The sequence below is a fragment of the Erinaceus europaeus genome, unplaced genomic scaffold (genome assembly GCF_950295315.1).
Source record: "Erinaceus europaeus unplaced genomic scaffold, mEriEur2.1 scaffold_1278, whole genome shotgun sequence".
NCBI lineage: Eukaryota > Metazoa > Chordata > Mammalia > Eulipotyphla > Erinaceidae > Erinaceus > Erinaceus europaeus.
Window position 1 is genome coordinate 6,204 of NW_026647243.1, and position 8,902 is coordinate 15,105.

Consider the following 8,902-nt stretch of genomic DNA (forward strand, 5'->3'; position numbering starts at 1 on the left):
TCCCCTCACCAGCCTGAGTTCCAGGGGAGGACAATCATGACAGACACTTGTCACAATCAGCTCCCCCACTGCCCTTCCTCAGCACTGCCTGATCATTTCCAGAGTATCAAGCATCAAAGCAAGGCACTGAGTTGACACCACAGGAAGGATGTGCTCATCCAAAGGCAGGCCATTTTGATGAACCTGGAAAGATGAGACTTAATTGCCAGGTTTTTAGAATCACAGATCACCACCACCATCATCAATCACCACACGCACACATGGACCCATTTCAGAAGATCCTGCAAAGTGGGTAACAAATGGAATTTTTTTTTCCTTTTTCCTTTTATGTAGTTATTGAGGTAACATTGGTTTCCAAGACTACATAGCAAAGAGACGACCATGCCTATGGCTCTAAAGTCCCAGGTTCAATCCCCTGCATCACCATATGCCAGAACTGAACAGTGCTCTGGTTATAAATAAATAAATAAATAAATAAATTCTTAGTCTTCACCTAAAATGCTTCAGAGGGCCAGCAGTCCCAGCGCCAGTTCCATCAAGCTCCTGGAGGGGGCATGCGAGCTCCCAAGTAGACAAATAAGCATGGAGTCTAGTGGCCCCAGCAGGAACTGGGCACCCAGCAACAAATCTTAGCCTCAGTACTGGTGTCTAAGCAGAAAGACCACACCTGCCCCCTCACCCCTGTCTCCAGAGTTGTCAAGAAATACTAAGTCACATAAGGCCACCTGGCACTGAGTCTGGCACACAGGGAGCCTGCCACAAATGGTCATTATTATGACGCTCATAAAATTATAAGTTGTAAGGAATCAGGCGATAGCGCGGTTAAGCACCGGTGGCACAAAGCGCAAGGACCGGCGTAAGGATCCCGGTTCGAGCCCCCAGCTCCCCACCTGCAGGGAAGTCGCTTCACAGGCGGTGAAGCAGGTCTGCAGGTGTCTATCTTTCTCTCCCCTTCTCTGTCTTCCCCTCCTCTCTCCATTTCTCTCTGTTCTATCCAACAACATCAACAATAACTACAACAATAAAACAAGGGCAACAAAAGGGAATAAATAAATATATTTTTTTAAATTATAAGTTGTCATGGAATTCTGCCAATAAACGACTGACAGTAAGATATAGTTAAGAGTGTAGATTATAGGGAGTTGGGCAGTAGTGCGGCGGGTTAAGTGCAAGTGTTGCAAAGTGCAAGGACCAGAGTAAGCGTCCCAGTTCAAGCCCCCGGCTCTCCACCTGCAAGGGGGGGTAGCTTCACAAGAGGTGAAGCAGGTCTGCAGGTGTCTATCCTTCGCTCCCCCTCTCTGTCTTCCCCTCCTCTCTCCATTTCTCTCTGTCCTATCTAACAATGACGACAACAATAATAACTACAACAACAATAAAAACAACAAGGGCTATGAAAGGGAAAATAAATAAATAATTTTTTTTAAAAGAGTGTAGATTATAGATTTCTTTTAAGTTACAGTTTGACCTTCTGTCCTTTAGAACTACCTTTGATACAAAGTGGAATTCCTTTTGTTTAGAAGTTCAGGTAGAGCAATCAGAAACGTGTGATTTTTCCAGATCCTATGTGTTTATTCCATTTTTCTTCAATCATCCAGCACTACAAGTAAACAAAATGACCACAACAATAACTACAAGCTTCTCTTCTTTCCTCAGCTCCTACTGAGTCCAGCCTCAAAAATAAAGCATTACAATTTTGCAAAAGATGACCCAGCAAAGTAGCTCTCTTCAATAGTAGACTGTTTTGCCCAGTCTGCAACCTGGGTCTGAGCCCAGCCTCCACCACACTGAAGGGAAACCTTGGTCCTGCGATCTCTTTCTCTCTCTGCCTCTCTGTCTCTATCAAATATAATTAAGTAATGAGATAATTAACTAATTAAAACTGACAAAGGGGGAATCCATTTTCCTCTCAGGCAACAGAGCATCTCACCAGCACCGTTGCAAGAGAACCCCATTTGCAGTCGCTGGAATGACAGATGCTGTCAGTGAAACTGAAGAGGTCTCAGGAGTATTGTTGTGGTTTGGCTAAATGATGATCGGATGAAATATTGTTGGGTAAGTCTCACCAAGGATGTCTTCACATTAGAACTGTTTTCAAAAAAAAAAAAAAAAAAAAAACAACTTGGAGTCAGCATGGGCTTTCTGTTTTGCTTGTGCATGTTTTTCATTTTGATATTAGATCATGAACAGCTGTAAGGATAATGTTAAGTGTCCCTTCTGGAAACATTCATCACAAGAGTTTATTTATTGTTTGGTTTAAGTCTTTAAAAGTTAAAGCATTTCCAAGCTGTCACTATTGAAATATTTCTAATATTGCAAAAGAGCAATTATTTCCGAGTGTCTGCCCTCAGCATTTCCACTTAAGGAAGAGAAAAACAGCGACCTCTGGGCAGGAGCTTTGGATGATGAGACCAAAAGTTGTGTTGGGTCCTTTTTTAGAATGACAGCCCAGCACAATCCGTGGCACACTGTCTGTTTAAAACAAACAAAATATGTCAATGGTGAGCTCGCATAAGCCACAAAACCTCTCTATCTCTTCATCAATGAGGCAGTGTTTTGAATGCTTTGGCTAGGGGGCCGTGGTGAGGTTGAGCAAGGCATGGAAGACATCCTGGGAGCCGGTTAGGACGGCGTGACGGTTCTGCAAAAGACTTTCAGACCTGAGGGTTTGAGGACTCAGGTTCAGCCCCTGGTACCACCATAAGCTACAGCTGAGCAGTGCTCTGGTCTGCCTTTCTATCCCTATCTCCATCTTGCTCAATAAATAAATAAATAAATAAATAAATAAATAAATAAATAAAATACACTAAAAAAAAAAAAAGGCAGGACAGTGGTGTACCTGGTTGAGTGCACATGGCATCATGTACAAGGATCCATATTAAATCCCCTGGTACCCACCTACAGGGCAAAGCTTCACAAGAGGCGAAGTTGTGTTGTAAGTGTCTCTCTCTCTCTCTCTCTCTCACCTCCTCCTTCCTTCTTAATTTCTGTCCTATCAAATTTTTAAAATTAAGAAATTAATTAATAAAATAGATGCTGGAAAGTGCTGTGTGACCATGAAGTTGTGATTCAGGTTGTGTTGTAGTGTCCACCCTCCTCCCATCATGTCACCCCTGCCGTCCCCCCACAAACTGGCAACTCGATTTTCTGTGTGTAGAGAACCTCCCCATGGCCGCCAAGTGCAGAATCACCAGTGTTTGCATCCTGAGGTCAGCAGATCCTTGATTGTTCTTTTTTTCCTGACTGTTTCAAAACTTGAGGTCCTGACTGACAAGTCAATGGTGGGGGGGGGGGAGGCTAGTGGGGCTGTGACTTGCAGAGAAGTCACTCCTTCCCAGCTTCTCGTCAACGACATTCAGTGCCAAGTAGTGTCACTGCAAACGCACAATAAAAAAAATCTACTTCACATTCCTCAGGAGCCAAAGAACCCCTCTTCAAATTTTCTTTTCCCCCCCACGATAACTGTGATAGGCAGAAAGTGAGGAAAAACAATCTGCCCACTCCCTGTGGTCCTGAGAAGAAATTCGTTCATTTAATCTTAGCGTCAGGGAGAGGAACAATTAGAAAATGTGTTATGGCAGTGCGGTGCTTTTGAAAAATGAGTGTTTTTTGTTTTTACTATTGTTAATCGTAAATAAAGAGAGAACAGCTTGAGTGGACTTTGTATGTGCATCTTTCTAAATGGGAGTCCTGGATGTTGACAGCTTGGGATCTTCCCTGGAGACCAAAATAAGAAGGAAATTGTAAGAACGCTGAAAGAATCCAGAGCATAATTTTGTGGAAATGGGCTAGGATCCTCTCAAAGGAACAGCAGAGGATGTTCTGTGTCCCGTGCCCCCCTCCCCCGCCGTGTGGTGGCTGTGTTTTCCCCAGCCTGGAGTCCAGAAGGTTCAGATGGGGGAGTCAGCCTTGGCAGGATGCCATCATACATGCTGTTTCCCCGCCTCCCTACTACCAGTGATGAAGTTCTTTGCTACCCTCACACCAGATAAGAAAAGCAGCCCTGTTCAAATGGTACCCAGACTCCGCTAGACCTGGGGCACAGTCAGAAGCACCAGGCTAAAGGCCCAACCCAACACTGGTTTTTCTGCAACACAGTGACCAGTGATGTGTTCCCCAGCTCTAAAAATCCCTCTCATGAGGTACCCCCCCCCCCCAAGCTCCTCCTAGCCAGGACCTTTCTCCTTCCTCAGACCAGAATGCTGAGACATCCAGTAAGTCTGAGGGGTGGATGCCAATGGCCTTGGGAAGTGGTTGTCACATCAGACTGAGATGAGGGCACTTGGCCACAAGTGTGCTGACTTGGGTAAGAGACTGGTTTCATGTGACCAGTGGACCAGCCAGAGCAGAACCCAATGTGAAGAAAGTTGGGTTCACCTCCCTGGAGGCTGTTTCCTCCTCTGTAGAAGAGAGAACATAATTGCCACCTTTAAAACACTAATAATCAGAAGTACACGAGAATCTGCAGTGAGTATCCCCCAACACCTCATCTGCACTGTTCCAGCCTTATGGTCCATAATTGTTCAACAACTTGTTTCGCTTTGTATGTTAATTCTCTTTTTAGCCACCAGGTTCCAGATGCCAGCATGATGTCGACCAGGCTTCCCTGGACTGAAGGCCCCACCAATGTGTCCTGGAGCTTCGCTTCCCCAGAGACCCACCCTACTAGGGAAAGAGAGAGGCAGACTGGGAGTATGGATCGACCAGTCAACGCTGTTCAGCGGGGAAGCAATTACAGAAGCCAGGCCTTCCACCTTCTGCAACCCACAATGACCCTGGGTCCATACTCCCAGAGGGATAGAGAATGGGAAAGCTATCAGGGGAGGGGATGGGATATGGAGATCAGGTGGGAATTATGTGGAACTGTACCCTTCCTATCCTACGATTTTGTCAGTGTCTCCTTTCTTAAATAAAAAATAAACACAAATAATCATGGAGCTGGTCAGATAGTCCAACTGAGAAGGTACCTATTTTGCCATGTGCATGACCTGGGCTCAGGGGGGAAGCTTCATTGCTGCGGCATCTCTCCCTCTCTCTCTTTCTATTTCCCCCTCTCTGCCTGAAAAAAAAAAATCAACTGGTGATGACAAAAAAATAATTGATTAACAAATGAAATACAATGAAAGACAAAGAATGTGGCCAGAGCACCAAAGTGAAAGTCTCTGGGTTGGGGGGGGGGGAGGCTTCAGGTCCTGAAACATGATGGCAGAGGAGGACCTGGGGGATGGGTAGGTTGTTAGGTGGAAAACTGAGAAATGTGGGCTGGGATAGATAGCATAATGATTATGCAAAGTGACTCTCAGGCCTGAGACTCCAAAGTCGAAGGTTCAATCTTCCACACCATCGTAAGCCAGAGCTGAGCAGTGCTCTGGTTTAAAACAAAACTGAGAAATGTTACACATGTACAAACTACTGTATTTTACCATAAACTGTAAACCATTAATCCCCCAATAAAGGGCAAAAATATAGCCAGAGAGGTAGTTCACTTGGTAACACACCTACCTTTGCAGCCATGTAGCCCAGGTTCTAGCCCCAATGCCGCATGGGAAGTACTATGGTATTGGGGGCAGCTGTGGTGCTGTGGTGTCTCTCCTCTCTGTCTATCAGAATGGAAAAGCAGCCCAGAGTGGTGAAGCTGTGCACACACACACACACTTCCACAAAAGAAAAGAAAAATTAATAAGTATATGTAAGAGACAAAGAGACAAGACTTGCATACCCAGGGCCCAGGGCCTTCCCTTCTGCACAGTAGTGTTTTTGTGTCTCTCCTCAGAAAAATTAATCTTTTATAAAGAAGTTGGGGACCAGTGAAATAGCTCATTTAGATAGTGAACTTCACTGTCATGTGCTCACCCCAGATTCAAGCCCAACCCCCATCACATTGAAGGAAGCTTCAGTGCTGTGGTTTCTTTCATATCTCTCTCTCTCTCTCTCTCTTTCTCTTCCCCTCTGTGAAGGAGGAAGAGAAAGAGGAGAAGGAGGACAAAACAAAGAAGGATAAAAGAAAGAAATGGGGGCTGGGTGGTAGCACAGCAGGTTAAGCACATACAGCGCAAAGCACAAGGGCCTGCTTAAGGATCCCAGTTCAAGCCCCCAGCTCCCCACCTACAGTGCAGAAATCTCTCAATTTCTCTCTGTCCTATCCAACAATAACAACAACAGCTATGACCACAATAACAATAACAACTACAACAAAAAAGCGCAACAACAAGGGCAACAAAATGGGAAAAATAGCCTCCAGGAGCAGTGGATTTATAGTACAGGCAATGAGCCCCAGTGATAACCCTAGAAGCAAATAAAGAAAAAAGAAAGAAAGAAAGAAAGAAAGAAAGAAAGAAAGAAAGAAAGGGAGGGAGGGAGGGAGGGAGGGAGGGAGGGAGGGAGGAAGGAAGGAAGGAAGGAAGGAAGGAAGGAAGGAAGGAAGGAAGGAAGGAAAAGGAACAGAGAAATAAGGAGAGAGGAAGGAAGGAAGAAGATAAAAATATACCATGTACACAAAAAGCAGAGAAAGGAAGCCTGTTTTGAGAGTCTCACGGGGCTAGAAGGGGGTCAGGGCGCCAGGCCTCAGCCACTCGGAGCATAATAATGACTGGCTGGGGTCTCATCCCTCAGTTCAGGGAATTGGGGTGGTTTCTCTAGGGCTGGTTCTCATCTCAAGACGAGGAACCTCCTGTCACCACTGTGGGCTCCTTCCCCAAGAAGGCAGGAGTGTGAGCTGTGACAAAGGCCGACAGGGAATACTTGAAGGTTCTGAGAAGAAATGGGGAGCCCAGAGTGCCCCCTCCTCCTGCGTCTTTGCTCAGTTCTGTCTCTCTGCCAGACCTGAACAATATCCCTCCCAGAGACCACACCTCGTTTTGTTTTGTTTTTTGATGCTTAAAACTGGAAACAGATTTGTTTGTTTGTTTGTTTGTTTTCATGAGGAGCACTTAGGAATGCAGCCCCTGGAAAGTTCTGTTAAGATCTCAGTGGCGAACAGAGCTGGGTGGGGTCTGCACAGGAAGCCTCAGGGCCGTGGGAAGCTGTGGTGGGAGTGTTGGTGGCACTGAGCACAGGTATGCAAGGTCTGGAGACGTGACTGTGAGGAGGGGACCTCATGCCCAGAGCTTTGCTCTCTCCTATTCTTCTTCTTCCCATCCTCCTCTTCCTCCTTCTTTTTCTTCTCCTCCCCCTCCCCTCCCTCCTCCCCCTCTTCCTCCTCATCCTCTACCCTCCTCTTCTTCTTTCTTCTATTTTTATGTTGCCACCAGGGTTATGGCTGGAGCTCAATTCTAGCACTCCCAGCGACCATTTTCCCTTTTCTTTTTTATTTGATAGGACAGAGAGAACTTGAGAGGGGATGGTGGAGATAGAAAGGGAGAAAGAAAGAAAGAGACAGATGCAAACTGCTTCATGAAGAGCCACCCCTGCAAGTGAAGGGCGGGGACTTGAACCCAGGTCCTTCCTCATGGTTGCATGTGCATGCAGCTGAGAGCACTGCCACCAGGGCCTGAACCGTGCTTTCAGCCCTGTCCTCCACATCTTCTTCACCTGGCTCTGAGCTCTTGTAGATGGTTCTCTGTCTCTTTCCCTTCTCCTCCTCCTCCTCCTTCTTCGCTTCTCTCATTCATTCTTTACCTACATGGCTCTTTCTTCGCTTCCTCCTTCTTCTCTCATTCATTCTTTACCTACATGGCTCTTTCTCTGCCTTTCTCCCCACAGCTTTCGGACTTCTTTTCTAGGTGTTGTGTTCTGTCATGGTTTCACTTTGACAAGCCCTCCTCCACCCATGCCTTTGACCACCCCCTCCCCCAATTCTTTATTCTAGGGTCACAAACCAAACTCGAGACCTCCTCGAGCTTGGGACAGTGAGAGACACAGTCCTGAGTTCCAGAGACACTGGAGGCCCTTGAAGGCCCAAGAAAATGCCAATGACTCAACTAAAAGCAGACCCCATTCTTTATTCCCCTACCCTCAGGCAACCCGAGCTGAGCTCAGGAACACTGTTGGCGCTAACTGGAAATCATTAGCTTCTAGCTTTTTTTTTTTTTTTTTTTTTTTAATAAATCATGGTCTAAATAACCAAATAATGAATCTCTCACTAAGCACCATAATCAATCTTCATAACCCACAGAAATACACTCTGGAAAGGCTGCATTTTTACTGCTGTTGAAAACCTCGGTTTCATCAAATAAAGGAACAAATTGCCATTCAGGAAATTATTCTGGGGCTAAACTATGCAATCAGCACTTGGCTTGCCACCTGCACAGCCACGAATGCACGTGGGGTAATGACATTTGACATGGGGCTTGTTACAGTCCTGACCCAGGAGAAGGGCTTTCATATTTTCAATTTGTAATGTCTGGCAAGAGGCCCAAAGTAATTTCCAATTAAAGTCCCTGGTACTTATCAAACATGAAGACATCACCCCAAAAACTGGATCACTTCACTGGGGTTGGAGGTGGGGGGATGGACCCATACTCACTGTTTCAAGTATTTCGACTGAATGTCCAAGACCCTGTTTGCTTCTTGTCCGAATTTGATGCACAAACAAAACGAAAGAAGAGCCAAATGTTCATGCACTCGGTTAAGTTCACATGCAAGGACCCAGGTTCAAGCCCCGGCTCCCCACCTACAAGGAAGCTGCTTCACAAGCAGTGAAGCAGGTCTACAAGTGTCTCTCTTCTCACCCTGTCTTTCTCCTTCCCTCTCAATTTCACTCTGTCCTGCCAAATAAAAGTAAAATAGAAAGTAGAAAGGAAAAAATGGCGGGGGAGAATGGCCACCAGGAGCCATGGTTTCATAGTGCCAACACTGAGTCCCAGCCATAACTCTGGAGGGAAACAAAACAAACAATGACATTCTGTCTTCTGTTGCCCCCTAAGTGGACTCAAAGCTAAGTGGAGGAGCTATCCAGCCTCAGTTC

The 8,902-nt window shown here is 45.9% G+C and overlaps 1 long non-coding RNA gene across 1 annotated transcript; it reads right to left on the bottom strand.

Moving 5' to 3' along the window:
* Positions 1-1,896: 1,896 nt before the first annotated feature.
* Positions 1,897-8,616, bottom strand: LOC132536254 (uncharacterized). The gene is made up of 3 exons (XR_009547908.1): positions 8,462-8,616; positions 3,189-3,371; positions 1,897-2,085 (listed from the first exon to the last, which is right to left on the bottom strand). It is a non-coding gene; the product is annotated as an uncharacterized LOC132536254 (long non-coding RNA).
* Positions 8,617-8,902: the final 286 nt, after the last annotated feature.